The 16,369-nt window shown below is 42.8% G+C and overlaps 1 long non-coding RNA gene across 1 annotated transcript; it reads left to right on the top strand.

Annotated features, from left to right (window-relative positions):
- The first annotated feature begins 2,668 nt into the window (after window positions 1–2,668).
- On the top strand, window positions 2,669–5,373 carry LOC132140404 (uncharacterized). The gene is made up of 2 exons (XR_009433795.1): window positions 2,669–2,739; window positions 4,370–5,373. It is a non-coding gene; the product is annotated as an uncharacterized LOC132140404 (long non-coding RNA).
- The last annotated feature ends 10,996 nt before the right edge of the window (window positions 5,374–16,369 follow it).

Raw genomic sequence — 16,369 nt, 5'->3', positions numbered from 1 at the left:
GGTCCACAGATTTTGTCTGTTCCTGCTCAATGCTCAACAGTTCAGTGATTTTATATTTGTTATGAAATGAAAAACTATTACAGTGTAGCCAGTCCAGCTGAACTCTCCAAACTCCAGGTTGTCTGAGGTATTTGACAGGGTTCTTACAAGGTCATTTGTTTTGCCAATGGACACAGCCAGACTTACTTTGCCTCATAAGACGAAGCAAGTCAAAGTTCAGCTATTTAACACATACCAGAATCCAGAGGTTTTGGTCAAGATTGTCTCTTCAAGGCTTTAAAATGTGAGAAAATCGCTTCAGATCGGCAACAAGCACTCACCCTTGTGATCTCTATCAGTCTTTAGATGCTTGCACTTCCAGACTTGCACAGGCCACAAAGTTTCAGCATCTGCTAAATGCATGAGTGTGTGTAAAATCTTTAGTGTGCGTGTCACAGACAGGCATTTTTAGGGTTGCACGGCTCTTTGTCTTTATAGTGTTTCCAAAACCAGGCCTAAACTCACCACAGCCTCCCTCTGCCTTGTGAAAACTGACTCTTTCCTTTTCTTTTCTCTCCTGGTCTCTCATCCGCATGAGTCACTTTCTCCCCTTGCATGCTTGTGACTGTCTTCTTCTCTCTTCGTTAGGGCAAAGGTGACATTTTCCAGCTGCGATTTCCCTCTGCTACAGGTAGTGCTCTTCTTTACTATTTAAACACAAAGAAAGTGAGTGCATGTGTTTTCAAATGCAAGATTTGATGATTGTAATTAAGACACCAGCGTTCCCATTGCATGTGCCGTCAGGGTGAGCCTTTTTTAATGATGCGGGTTATTAGACAGGAAGTATTCCTTTGTAAATATCAAATGACCTTTGAAGAGGGTCAGAGGCAGAATTGTTGATTGATGACATCAAAAGCGACTCATTTTTCACGAGAAAAGAAAAGATGGAATAGATTTAGCCTTGGAAATCTATAAAGACAAACAACCGTGCAATTCTAAAAGCGGTGTATATGGATGGTAATGGGGTCCATGTGACGGTTTTGTGTGTTCAGTCTCCAAATCTCGAGATGATCTAGTGATGCTGGAGTGCTACATTAGTTCATCTGCTCTGGAAGGTTCCTCATGATTTTCACACAGTGGATTTCAGGCGACATTTCTCTGCCGTTAATGGTCTCAGACACGGGGAAACACTTACATGCATGCACAGACATGCATGCACTGGTTATGTTATTTACATACAATATATTCTCAATATAGGCTAAGCTTTATCTTGTATCATTTACAGTCACAAAGAACTGGAACAGGTTTCGTACAGTAGAATTATAACTTGCATCCTATGTTTGTAGTGTGTGAGGCAGTGTTTCGGCAGTTATGCTGTTGACTCTATAACTGCATTTGTGTGACAGTTTTTCCAGTAACAAGCTACTTTTTTCAATTAGTATAATCAGACGAGCTTGCAAACTGTCCAGTCTCTCTCTTAATGAAGCAATAAGTCAAATAATATTGTTTATTTATCAATAGTATAAATATTATACGATACTGTTCAAAAATTTGGGGTCAGTAAGATTTTATCAGTTAATACTTTTATTCAGCAAGGATGCATTACAATGTTTTAAAGGGACCGTAAAGACTTCATATTGTTACAAAAGATTTCTATTTCAAATAAATGCTGTTCTTTTAAACTTTCTATTCGTCAAAGAATCCTTCCAACGTTGATAATAATAGGAAAAGTATTTGGGGGGATTTCTGAAGGATCATGGGACACTGAAGACAGGAGGTATCACTGGAACAAATTACATTTTATATTCAAATAGAAATCTGTGATTTGAAATTGTCATCATATTTCACAATACAATATGTTTATTATTTTTTAGCCTTGGCATGCATAAGAGACTTATTTTCAAATAATTAAGCAATCTTATTGACCCCAAACTTTTGATCGGTCAAGTAAATTAAAACAAATGAATAATATGAAATGTTTATTACAATAATTACATAATGCTGAACAGCAGAATTGGATTAAATATTATGTTTTTGGCTCGGTTATGTATTATAAATAAATAGTGTTTTTGATGTGTATTATTCAAATTAATCTGTTCAGATCTATTAAACTGTCACTTAAATTGAGATCCTAATTGTCTGAGGATAAAAATGTGACAGTACTCGAACAAAAATATCATCTGGTTTATTTGACCATTTAAATTTCTGTTTTAGATTTTAAAAATAGATGTAGCTTTAAAGTAGTTAGCTTTTTTTATTTAGTAACTTTAATGGAGCAAACTGCTTTTCTCTAAAGAATAGCTTGACTGTAGTTGAAGCACTTTAAGTGCAAACTACAGTTTCGAAGTAGCTTCCCAGAAACTGATGTGAGGTATCTTGCTGCTCCAGACGGAAACATCACCATGAAGTCTGAGGTGTTTTGTCAGTTTTAATAAAAGATAAACTGCCTCCTTCTGATCTGAAAGGACATGTCACGCAAGCTTTAACTGCTGTGACTGAAATTACACAACATTAGAGCATCTTTTTTATCTTTTATATATAGTAATTAACCATTTTTTATTTGGAAATGGTTCCTTTATAATTAGTCTAATCATATGCATACACAACTTATATATAGTTTGGAAATAAATTTCCATTTTGAAACATTTAACGGAAAATGTTTTTTTCTTATGTTGAATGAAATGTTGTCCACTTGCAGTGGAGCGACTCTCTTGTGTCTTTCCTCTAGGTGTCTTGACAAACACAACTTGAGAAATACTAGTAAGTTGTGGGTCCCGTCGGTTGCTCCAGTAGTTTCTATGGTGATAGTGCACCTGGGTTTAAGCCTTATCTGAGGGAGCTAGTGTGGGACATGCATTCATGTTCCCACGGTGATGATTGTAAACAAGTACTGAAATGAAGCGTATGGCTGTCAGCAGCATTTCCAAGTTCACATACAACATCATTAAAGCACACAGGCCTTTTTGGTACAAATTTAAGGATAATTGACCCTTCTCAAAGACCCACCCCCTTAGTTACTGTTGCTACGTTCGACAAGCCATGCCGTTCTCATGCCACACATCATGTTCTCACGCAGTGAAAAATATTTTTCTACACTCTGTTTTAATGGTTAAAATAAATTTTATTAATCAAAAAGCATGCTTAATTAACTGAAATCTTGAAACTTACACAATTTACCAGTACTTTATAAAAAAGCACCTATGAAATGTTTTTGTGTTTTTTTTTTGCCAAATTCTGTGTTTTCCATTACTTTTCAATTCAATAGTTTCATTACATTTTAATATTCAAAAGCTGACGGGTTGCTTTGAAGACCTTCAAGTTTCTGTTTGTAGCCTATGATACAGTATAACGATAGTTTTCTCAAATTAAATGGTCAAATGCTCATTAAGTGACTCTCGAAACAGCTCTGGAGATGATGTACTTGTGTTCATGTATTTATATATTGAGGCAGCAGAGGCGGAAAAAACTTCGAGCATCACGCACGCATGGTTCAGTGTGTGTGTGTGTGTGTGTGTGTGTGGTAAACGAAGCTGCGTGTCTGCGCCATTCATTCACACAGAGACATGCGGAACATGCAGGATTCAGATTTAAATAATATTTTTGCGGCTTATTCACAGACACTACTCCATACGCGTTACACAGTAAATTCAATTTTATGACTGGATTCCACAATTTCATTCGCGTTTTCCCTATCGTAGAAATCATAGGACCGTAAAAATGGCAGATTTCTGGGTTATGATTGGTAGGATTGCCAGTCAGTCAAGCTCCATGTGAAGGATCAATTGGCTGAAGTAAACTATAGTTGAAAAGAGGGAAAGAATTCATTAAAAGACCAATAAGTAGTTATCCCTTTTTTGCTGTTAACTGCTGCTAAGCATTAGACTGTTGTAGCAAAATGTTTTGTAGGGGATTTCTCAATCAAAGAAAACCATTTATATGATTTGAACAGTTTGACTCTCAGGCTAACTTGGATGCCTGCTGGAAAAGTATAAAACCTTTCTTCTCTGATATAAGCTTTCAGCCAAGATAGAACCAAAAAAGAACCATTTGGAAAACATTATTTTGATTCAAGATCAATTTTTCAAACGCATTTTTTGTTTAACACAGATGTATGGTGTGATGGTTGAAGTAATGAAAAACCATAAATCCTGATTATTATTTTTATTTAATTTTTTTTTTGGAGAGGATGTGAACAATGACTTTTTGTTGATGAATAATCAGACACGACATTCATCAAAAATGCAGACCACAGGACAATCTTTCCAAACAAGTGCATGACGTTCACTTTAAATCCAGTATTGCAAACTTGCTTTTATTCTTTAGTACAGCGAGCCACTTTTTTTTCATCATACAAGAAGCTCAAATATGTTTCTCTTTGTTTCTCACACAGATTTCAATGGAAAGAGCAGACCATCTCTTTTCGCCCCAGTGGTCTTGGAGTTGCTCTCTGATGTCCGTGGGGGTTCCCCTCTATTCTCTCCCTGCTGAATCCCACCTCGTGGGGACCTTTCCCAATCCTTGTAAAGGAATATGTTTCAGAATGCTTACTGTGCAAGGTTTTACAGCGTTCAATTTGAGCTGTGTGAACGTCTGGAAAGCTTCCAAAGAGCCTCAGATCTCCCAGCATTCCTCAGGAGAGCTGAAAGCGAGCTGCGGCCAAACACATGAGCCTTTCACATGAGCCCGGTGATCAGTACCACACTACAGCTGCCGTTCACTCCTCCCTTTGGCCTGCTAATTCTTGCTTCTCTCTGTCCTTCTCTCGTTTTCTCTCCTGTTGTGTTCACCCCCCCCCCCCACCTCCTGTCAGGGCTCACACATTCTCTCTAAAGCTCAGAGTGAGTTTGTCTGCGGTGCGTATAGCTAAAAGCTGTGCTGGGCCTCTCTGCTGGCCAGATGTTCAGGGTATCCATGCAGGCATGGCTGAATTCATTGCCGAACTGACTCTCCGAACTTTTCTGTGGTTCTTTAGCAAGATGATTGGCTGAGAGACAGCGATCCCAGACATTCTAGAACAGCAACGTTTTTCGAAATGGGTTCAAGATTCTGCTGGACAAAAAGCTACAAGGAATCTTTTTCTCACTCAACCTTTAAACATCTGAACGTTCAATAAACTTTGTTCATTTTGTGTGGGTGCCCGTGCATAGCTCCAGAACGACCTCATTGGGATCCATATCACGACAGTGATGAGAGTAATAATATAAATACTCGTTTTGGTGGTTAGCAGCAATTACAATCAAACTTGCTACCGAATACCGAACATACACACTGATGCAATAGTGTGCTGCAAACCATGAAGTATCACAGGTATTGCAAATTTTTGTTTACTTTGATTTGAACCAGCTTAAAACTGAACTAGGCCACCTTAAATATCAAATAAATAAATCAAATAAATGACTGTCTCTGCAGGTTGTTCATTTATTGGTCAAAGAAAGAGGTGGGATGTACTCACTAAATAATAAATAGTGAGATTTGTAATTTCATAATTTAAAAACTCTGTCATTGTGCACCCTCATTCTAAACCTGTATGACTTTCTATTAAAAAAAATACATTACTTAAAATATACTTTGTTCTACATAAGAAAGTCATATACGATTTAGAACCAGTATTAGCTTCCATATCGTTTGCTCATGGTGAATTGTCAGCTATTTAGTTCTTTTCTGTAATGTGATCCTTTGTGTTTGGGAGATGGAACCATTTTGGACTTTAACACTTTATTCACAAAGTTCAACATTTCAGCGATTTATTTACTGAGCTGTAGACATTTGGGTGGGACTGCTTTTATATGTAAAATGAAACCAGGGTCCATATGGGATCGCTTTGAGAATGACATTTTAATGTTGACGAGAGACTGAATATTTAATCCACACACAGATGCAAAAAGTAGGTTTCACACCAGCCAAACAAAAGTGGATTTAGAGAGCAAACTCTGAATCACAATCATTACCAAATGTGTTAGCAGATGATTTTAGGAAACACTCAGAAAAATATATTTGTAGAAATTCTCCTCAATAGCAGATTTTTACACAATGCTCCTGACAAATTTACAGAATTTATCTTAAAAGGTTATACATTCAACACATCATACATTTTTAACCAGTGTTTAATTTTGGATTTCTTGCATTTGAATAGATTTAACCTCTTGTTCCCTTTCAGTCGGTCACGTTCGACGTTACGAATGGGATCTCGCCCGAGAGCCCAATCACCTTCGAGTGGTACAAAACGAGCCAATGGTACACAAAGTACCTTGGTCTGCGGGATTTGCATCACGAGCTCCGCCCCGCAGAGCGGGTATATAAGGAACAACGCGAGCAACTCGCATTCAAGCTTTCGCTTCGGAGCCGAGCACATCGTGTGCTGCTTTCACCGGAGTGCTACAAGCAAGAGCTGGTGTTGGTGTGACGGCGTGATTCAGCGGTTCGTCTGGGTTTCCTGCGACAGCTCCCGCGTTCCCCTGAGCGCTTCAACACCTCTGAAAGAGCAAATTCTTTCACAAAGAGAAACGGGCCGATTTGCGTCTTTATAAAGATGTCATTTCGCCCGTGTGTTTCTGGGTGCGGTCGATACATCTCTACTCGTGACGGCCACGATCGTTGTGTCACGTATCTGGGCTTCCAGCACGCTGAGACTGCTTTCGTGGATGGCTCATGTTCTCATTGCGGGGACATGACCATCTCGCCATTGAGATCGAGACTCGATTACCTTAAAAGGTATAGAGTCCCCTCTGCCACACCCCGTTCTAGCTCTTCTTCTCGTAAGAGGGCTACTTCGGCTGGTGGCCAGGGTGATCTGAGGGTTACTGTGTGGGCTTCCCCGACGAGCCAACCTCCTCGGGCCACACCCCCCTCACATACGTCGCAGCCGGTCGAGTTTCCGGATGAGTTTGCTGGGCCCTCTCAGGCTCCTGACATCTCATTCGGGGCTCGCGAAGAGGACCGTATGTCGATCGCCGCATCACAAGGCGGGCTTGAGTCCTCGGGAGATGAGGATTCGGTTGTGTTGCCTCCCTAGGGAGTGCCAGCGTTGTCCGAGTCCGATCCCGAGCTGATGGCCGTGCTTTTACTTCCTCTGCCTTCACTGCCCTCGATAGTGGGGCGGCCAAGGAGTATGCTGGGATTCCCCCGGTGGAGCGTTCTGTTGCGATGCAACTGTGTCCACAGAGCACCTCCGCTTGGCGTGGCGGTCCCAAGCTGCCCTCCAAGGCCTGTAAGTTCTCATCAACGCTTGTGACCAAGGCTTACAGAGCTGTGGGCCAGGCTGCTTCTGCCCTGCATGGCATGGCCTCATTTCAGGTCTATCAGGCCAAGCTGCTACGGCAGCTGCAAGAGGGCAGTGCTGACCTAGGGGTTTTGCAAGAGGCGCGCACTGCTACCGACTTCGCTCTCCGTGCGACAAAGGTCACTGCGCGCTCCTTGGGTCAGGTGATGTCCACTTTGGTGGTCCAGGAGCGCAGCCTATGGCTGAACCTGGTAGACATGAGGGAGTCTGATCGGGCTCAGCTCCTCAACTCCCCGGTCTCCCAGGACGGCCTCTTCAGCGACGTGGTAGAGAGCTTTGCCCAGCAGTTCTCTGCCACCCAGAAGCTGTCTCCACCCTGCCGCCGGCGCAGCCGCCTCAGCCTGCTCGTCGCTGAGGGCGCCCCCCTAAGGGATGCTATGCCTCCCATGCCGGGGCTGTCTGCTCCACCATGCTGCCCCATTGTGGGTACGCCTGTAGTCCCCTTGACCCCGCTGGTTCGGTTCCTGGGAGCCTGGCTAGAGGTCCCCAGGCCTTCCCGCTGTCTCATCCGGATGCTCATGCTCGGTTACACGATTCAGTTCGCCCGGTGTCCCCCCAGGTTTGGGGTGTCCACGCGACAATGGTGGGCAAAGATGCCCCTGTCATGCACGCGGAGGTCGGTCCCTTCAGCCAACATGAAGTCCGGCTTTTACAGCCCTTACTTCATAGTACTCAAGAAGACAGGTGGGTTACGGCCAATCCTGGACTTGCGTGCCTTGAACCGAGCTCTGCACAGACTCCCGTTCAAGATGCTAACGCCCAAGCGCATTTTCGAATGCATTCGTCTGATGGATTGGTTTGCAGCGATCGACCTGAAGGACGCATACTTTCATGTCTCCATTCTTCCGTGACACAGACCGTTTCTTCGATTTGCTTTTGAGGGGCAGGCATATCAGTACAAAGTTCTCCCATTCGGGTTGGCCCTGTCTCCCCGCGTCTTTACGAAGGTCGCGGAGGGAGCCCTGGCTCCTCTCAGGGAACAAGGTGTCCATATCCTCAACAACCTTGACAACTGGCTGATCGTAGCTCACTCTCGAGAGCGGTTGTGCGAGCACAGGGATCTGGTGCTCAGACACCTCGCCCTAATGGGTCTTCAGGTCAACTGGGAAAAGAGCAAGCTCTCCCTTGTGCAGAGGATCTCTTTTCTCGGTATGGAAATAGACTCGGTCGGCATGTTGGCACGGCTTACGAACGAGCGCACACAGTCACTGCTGAATTGCCTGAGACAATTCGAGAGCAAGAGAGTGGTTCCACTGAAACTGTTTGAGAGGCTCCTGGGGCATATGGCATCCACGGCGGCGGTCATACTGCTCATATGGCTACTCCATATGAGACCGCTTCAGCACAGGCTTCACGACAGAGTCCCGAGATGGGCATGGCAACAGGGCACGCTCCGAGTGACCATCACTCCGGCCTACCATCGATACTTCACACCGTGGTTGGACCCCTCATTTCTACGATCCGGCGTGCCCCTAGAACCGGTGTCCAGACATTTTGTTATGTCAACAGATGCCTCTGCCACGGCTGGGGTGCCATGTGCAACGGGCATGCTGCGTCAGGCTCCTGGACAGGACCCCAACTTCAATGGCATGTCAATTGCCTCGAGTTGCTAGCAGTACGGCTTGCTCTGCACCGCTTCAGGGCCCTGCTGAAGGACAAGCATGTTCTGGTCCGTACGGACAACACTGTGACCGTAGCATACATCAACCGTCAGGGTGGTCTACGCTCCCGCTGCATGTCGCAACTTGCTCGCCATCTCCTCTTGTGGAGTCACAAGCATCTGAGGTCGCTTCATGCCATTCACATTCTGGGCAGGCTCAATCATGCAGCCGACGAGCTCTCACGGCAGCAGTCTCGCCCCGGGGAATGGAGACTCCACCCCCAGTCGGTTCAGCTGATTTGGGAACAATTTGGAGATGCTCAGGTAGACCTTTTTGCCTCTCCAGAAAATTCCCACTGCCAGTTGTTTTACTCCCTGACTGAGGGCACTCTCGGCACGGACGCCCTGGCGCACAGCTGGCCGCTGGGCCATACTTGCCTGCGCAAGTATGCGTTTCCCCCAGTGAGCCTTCTTGCGCAGACGTTGTGCAAGATCAGGGAGGACGAGGAGCAGGTCCTCATGGTTGCGCCTTTTTGGCCCAGCCGGACTTGGTTCTTCGAACTTGTACTCCTCGCGACAGCCCCTCCCTGGCCAATTCCTCTGAGGAAGAACCTTCTTTCTCAGAGATGGGGCACCCTCTGGCACCCACGTCCCGATCTGTGGAACCTACATGTGTGGGTCCTGGACGGGTCACAGAAGGTTTAGGTACCTTGCCACCACAGGTGGTAGCTACCATCACTTCAGCTAGAGCCGTGTCCACCAGACACGCCTATGCTTTGAAGTGGAACCTCTTCATCACTTTGTGTTCTTCACGGCGTGAGGACCCCTAGAAATGTCCGATTGAGTCAGTGCTTTCCTTTCTTCAGGAGGGGTTGGAACGAAGGCTGTCTCCTTCCACCCCTCAAGGTCTATGTGGCCGCCATTTCGGGCTCACCATGACGCTGTTGAAGGTAAGTCTCTGGGGAGGCACGATCTGATCATCAGGTTCCTGAGAGGAGCAAGGAGGCTCAATCCGCTTCGCCCTCAGCAAGTCCCCTCTTGGGACCTCGCAGTGGTTCTATCGGCACTGCAGAGGGCTCCCTTCGAACCCTTGCTCTCAGTTGAGCTAAAGTTTTTATCTTTGAAAACTGCGCTCCTGACGGCTTTGGCTTCGGTGAAGAGGGTCGGGGACCTGCAGGCATTTTCAGTTGACAAAGCGTGCCTGGAATTCGGGCCGGCTAACCCTCACGTTATCTTGAGACCCCGGCCTGGGTATGTGCCCAAAGTTCCCACCACTCCTTTTAGGGATCAGGTGGTGAACTTGCAAGCGCTGCCCCTGGAGGAGGCAGACCCAGCCGTGGCGCTGCTCTGTCCAGTACGTGCGCTCCGCACCTACATGGACAGAACTCAGTGCCTTAGGGCCTCAGACCAGCTCTTTGTCTGTTACGGAGGCCAGCAGAAGGGAAAGGCTTTCTCCAAGCAGAGGTTATCCCACTGGATAGTGGATGCTATTGCCCTGGCTTATCAGGCTCAAGACCTGCCATGCCCCCTAGGGGTGAGAGCTCACTCAACTAGGAGTGTAGCTTCCTCCTGGGCGCTGGCGCATGGCACCTCGGTAACAGACATCTGTAGAGCTGCGTGCTGGACGACACCTAACATATTCGCGAAATTTTATAATCTCCGTGTAGAGCCCGTGTCCTCCTGGGTACTCGCCCCTTCGGGCCAGTAAGGACCTGCTCGCTGTCAATCCGCTTGCTGCGCCATTCCACTCCGCTGACTGGATGCGTGCGCTATTCCCCTCAGGTGAGTTCCTCAGTCAGAACCCTGGGTTCCTCCAGCACTGTTAATGTCCAACACTTGTGTACATGCCCTTTGGTCAGCCCTGTGTGGGACTAGGTGCCTCCATGTGTTGTGATTCCCCTTTCTGGGCAATCCCACGTGTGTATGTCCACAGTAAGTCTCTCCGCAGCATGTGTCTTTCCCTTGGCAAGCCCCTTGCCAGCTCTTTCATTGAAACTTCCACCCTGCGGACTGGGTACCTAAGAGTTCTTATGTATCACCACCTTGGTGGATACCTGCCTTCTGTAAGTCCTCCCACGGGCAGGCAGCCTGCTAGCATACGTCCAGCTGGTATATACTTCCCAGTGTATTCTGTGTAAGTTATGGGCCCTCACTCGTGCTGGCCTCACGACAGGGTGCTATCACTCACACAAGTCGCTGGAAGACAGCCATGTGGCGTTTTGTAAGGGACCCCATTCGTAACGTCGAATGTGACCGACTGAAAGGGAACGTCTTGGTTACATATGTAACCCTCGTTCCCTGAAGGAGGGAACGGAGACGTTACGTCCCCTTGCCACATTGCTGTTCCGCTGAACGGCCGGGTCACTGGCTCGGCTCCTCAGCGAAGACTTGAATGCGAGTTGCTCGCGTTGCTCCTTATATACCCACTCTGCGGGACGGAGCTCGCGTTGCAAATCCCCCAGACCAAGGTACTTTGTGTACCATTGGCTCATTTCGTTTCGTTTCATAATTGCAATAACATAATTTTAAAAGCATCCTAAAACATCTACTTTAATAGATAATCAGAAACCCAGATAAAAATAAATAAATAAATAAATAAAATAAAAAAGATAGTGTATCCACTAGAGCATTTAACTCATGTTTACAAATGTATTACTTTTCTGTCAGGATACACACAAACATAATTTACAAATTATGTCTGTCTCTCCCAACTGTAAATGATCTGTGTGTGTGAGAAAAAGAGAGCAAATGAAATTAGACTTCGAGATGTCAGGCATAACTCGTAAATATTTACAATGTGCAAATTTCCCAAAGGAACATTTAAACACATCACAGTTTGGAAGATTTTGTTTAACTGTGGAAGGTTTTTCATAATGTGTTTACTATCGCACAGAGGTTTATAGATTTTAAAGATGGAAACTCTTACTTTCTATAACTGATTATAAATATGTGTATATATTGTGTTAGATGGAGAGATGGATGGATGGATAGATAGATAAATTATAACAGAATTATTGAAAATCAAGATGCACAGTCACTTCTAAAAAGCAGCATCCATGTCATTTGGGTCTCAAACTGTATTTATATAGCTGTTAGTGCATCTGCTTACTGTGTCATTTACTAGACTAAATCGGTCTAAGAGACTTCTGCCTGGCTCAGAACCGTGAACTAATTTGAAATTATATTTATTCAGTCTATGACAGACATGTTATTATGAGTCTTCTAAATAAGTGTTTGTATGTATGTTTGCAGTCAGATGTGTATTTGAAAGAACGAGTGTGTGTGTGTGTGTGTGTGTGTGTGTGTGTGTGTGTGTGTGTGTGTGTGTGTGTGTGTGTGTGTGTGTGTGTGTGTGAGGAAGAGTGTGTGGTTACATGTTGCTCTCTATTGGGATGCCACGTGGGCGATTCTAAGACAAGTCACATCTCGCAGACAGGCTGTGTTTGTGGAGAAGCCAATGCATGTGTGTGAATACTCACACACACACACACGCACGCACGCACGCCGAGAGCTGTGATATTTCTTCATGCAGTCCAACTGACATGGGCGGAATGTAACATTCTCTCTTTCTCTGTGTTGTTAACACAGCTGTGTGAAATAGGCTGGAACTGAGGCGTAATGTGGACAGCTGCTCTTTTCCTACAGTCCTAATGAGAACACACACATGCACTTGCACTCACTCACACACACACACACACATTGAGATTAATTTGCAGCAGTATTCATAATTGTAATTCATTGTAATTGTGCATAAAGCTTCATGAGATGATAGAAATTCAATAGTTAATCAATAATTAATTTATGTCATACTGGTCTGTGGTTATTAAATAAAAACTTAATACAGTAATGATACAGTGTGTTACTTCTAGAGTGCCCCAGTTCAATCAATCAGCAAACACACACTCTCGCAGCATAACAGATGAACATGCTGGATTTGATTTAGAAACCACAGCATGAATACAGAGGAAAGGAATCTGAATTGCTCTGTATCTTTCTCTCTCTCTCCCTTTAGTCATTATGGGCTCAGTTCAAAATGAAACAAAAGAATATAGAGAAGAAAAAAACCCACAAATAATGCACGTTGGCAGTCTCAGCCTCAGCAACGGAATGCTAATTATTCAGAGTAACCTGAATTTGTCTAAATCGAAACAATGACCTGAAGCTTCCTTTTGTGAAATACCCATATTTCACAAAAGAAATGTTTGGGTTACTTACAATAAGGTAAACATGGTGAATTTGGTCTAAATCATGGTCTGTTACTGTAACACACCCTGACATGTCTTCATATGTCTATTACTTTTTGTGGCATGGTGAAAAAAAGTATGTATACTCTCTCTCTCTCTCTCTCTCTCTCTAACACACACACACACACACATACACACACACCAACACACACACACACACAGTATCATTATAGTCTCTTGTGCTCACCATCCATAAATGTATTTGATACAAAATACCGGTATAAATAAAATGTAACATAAAATGTAAAGTTTTAGGTAACTATTTTTTATTGTAATATGTTTTCAAATGTCAATTATTCCTCTGTCAGAGATGAATTTTCAACAGCCATTGCTTAAATGCTAAATGATCCTTCAGAAATCATTTTAAAATGCTGATTAACATTTCACATTATTATTAACAGCGGCTTAATATTCTAGTGGAAACTGTAATACATTTTCAATCAAGATTCTTTTATGAATAGCATTTTTTTATGGTTTTTGTTACATATTTTTTTCTGTAATTTCTGATAAATGTAATGAATCTTTTCTGAATAAGATAAAATAAAAAACTTACTGGCCATTTAAACGGTAGTGTACAGTATATACAATAGATGTTCTAGCTTTATATTATTTTTAAAATAAAAAATAAAATAATTTAATGATTATAATTGTATTTTTAAATCATAATAATATATTAATACAGTTAATGTTTTGTTCTATGCTGGAGTCAGACTAAGTATAAATAATATGATTGTTCAGACTAGCTTGTCCATGTTATTCTATGGGTGTTAATATCTGTTAGATCCTTCAACAATAGGAGGTTAATTTGTAATGTGAAATATGTATGACCTTAAGATCAGTAGAGGAAACCTTTCATCTCACATCTCCCAAAGATCCTGGTGATCACACGTCAGACATTTTTGCGTAAGCGATTTTCAGATGCTACATTAAAGGTTCTCAGCATTTTCCTTAACAATCCTTTAGCACATCAATGAGCAAAAATCATTGTTATCCTTTAGATTTCATGGTATTTGCACACTGCAGTCCAAATACATGAAGGACAATTCAAAAAGGCATAAAACACTCTCTTACTGAGACGAAACGGTTATTTTCCCACTGAGAGGATTTTTGGTCCACTGTGTGTAAGGTGATTCCCTAACGCATAGCCAGTGGTGTGTGTGTGTGTGTGTGTGTGTGTGTGTGTGTGTGTGTGTGTAATTCCTGACAGGAAATTGTTCTCTGTGGAAATGAAACCACTCTATCGCTGCTCTCAGTGAGGAATGTGAGGCTTATGGAAGACTTCCTCTCCAATCTTTCTCACTTCGCACCCATCGTGGACATGTGGTAAAGTATGTGAATGTCTTTGTGTAAACTGTCCCCATCAGGGTATGAGATACATGTTAGACATCCTCATTGTCCATGTCTGTGTATGTTAGTGTCTGTGTATACATTTACATGTGCAAGCTGTCATCAGCAATATATTAAAGTTACCAGCTTGTGTGTGTGTGTGACCCCTCTGGTCGATTTAGTGTTGTGATAGCACCCTATGGAGTGCCGTGAAGTTTATGGCCATACTGAAGAAAAACACGTCTATATTATAGCCTCTGAAGATTGACAGGTGACATGATATGCCTGTGTGTGTGTATGTTAATATAATTGTTCAAAGAAGTGAAACTGTGCGTCTTTTTAAGCATGTGTTTGCATTGGCCAGTTGAAATGACTCCCTTGAGTGTGTTGTATCCTATGTGACTAGAATCTACTCATCTGTGGTGTAGTGAGGAGAGAAAGGTCTCAATTTAGTGGTGTTATTTCTGACAAGAGAGCATTTTAATGAAAGGACTCATCTTTGAACATTTCTATATGTTGGTTTATCCAGCGTTGCCAACTCTCACACATTTGGCGTGAGACACACATTCAGCCTCTGGCTGCATCTGAAACAGCATACTTCCTTGCTATACAGGAGGCGAAAACAGTATGTGACAAAAAAAAAAAAGTATGTCCAAATTCACAGTACTCTTGAAAGAGTTGGCAAAAAGTACACCAGATGACTTAATACTTCTAGAGTGATTCTGAAGTGTGCATAGTAGGCTACGTCCGGATTAAATTTATGACTACCTAATCAGATTACATTTATAAGTAACTACTCAGCTGAGTATGTGATTTTGGACACAGCCTCTGTCTCACACTCTCACGCTACCCAAGCAAATCAATATCATATTGAGTCGCGAAGAAAATTCGTTGATAACGATATGCTCTGGACATTTTTGACACAATATGGATTAATCTAACAGTACAAATAAATGTGACAACAACCAGTCACTTTTTGTTGCTTTTAGACTAGGTCATTGCACTCTGAGTCCCAAATTTTTGTCTAAATGACCTCACGTTGTGTCAATCACGTTAACACACTGCCTCCAAAACATTTGTCCGTAATAAAAAAAATTTGGATCAGTTTCGATTTTCTGCGTTTTCGCATCAGTAGCAAGCATTTTGATAGGAAAAGATGACGAATATGGAAAATACTTAAAACTCAAACGGGAATTTCGGACTCGGTGTGCAAGGACCTTACCTCTGCATGTTCCGCGTGTCTCTGTGTGAATGAATGGCACAGTTTCGTCTGATACACAAACACACACAGCCCTGACATTGACTTCATTGTCTGCATCTCAATATATGAGGACATGAACACATTAACTTAATTTCCAGTTACTTAAGCAGCTTGATAGCGTTTACTTTGAGAAAAACCACCAAGACACACTGAAACTGAAAGTAAAACTGAAAGAACTTCACGACAACACGTCAAAATGAAATTCTGATTTAACTTGGAGAAATTATGACAGAAATATATTACTGTTGTTGTATACTAATATGTAATTCTCAAGTAATAATAATAATACAAAAAAATTGTAAGGAATATATACAACCAAGGTATTTTTTTGTTAAAGCCTTGTTTTCACACTGCATGTTGATCCCGGAAAATTGCCGGAACATTGCAGGACTGCCTTCTGTGTGAACAAAAGCCAGAAACAATGCCGTAAAGAGTGTGTTGTAGTGATGACGCATTTTATCGTGCAACTCTTTTACGGGTGTTTTGAAGATAGACAACGTTCGCGATGAAAAAATATGTGCAAAAAAAAAATAATACAATTGCCAGGACACATTACCCAAAATTCTTTCATTAATTTATAGTTATAAATATGTATAGTGCTGTTGTTCAGCATCTTATTTAACAAAAAATGAAAATGAAATGTTTTGTTATGAATAAATTAAGTTTTCAATACAATTTAA

This window comes from Carassius carassius, chromosome 5 (genome assembly GCF_963082965.1).
Source record: "Carassius carassius chromosome 5, fCarCar2.1, whole genome shotgun sequence".
NCBI lineage: Eukaryota > Metazoa > Chordata > Actinopteri > Cypriniformes > Cyprinidae > Carassius > Carassius carassius.
Note: the sequence above shows the minus strand (reverse complement) of the source record. Positions and strands in the feature narration are given on the sequence as shown.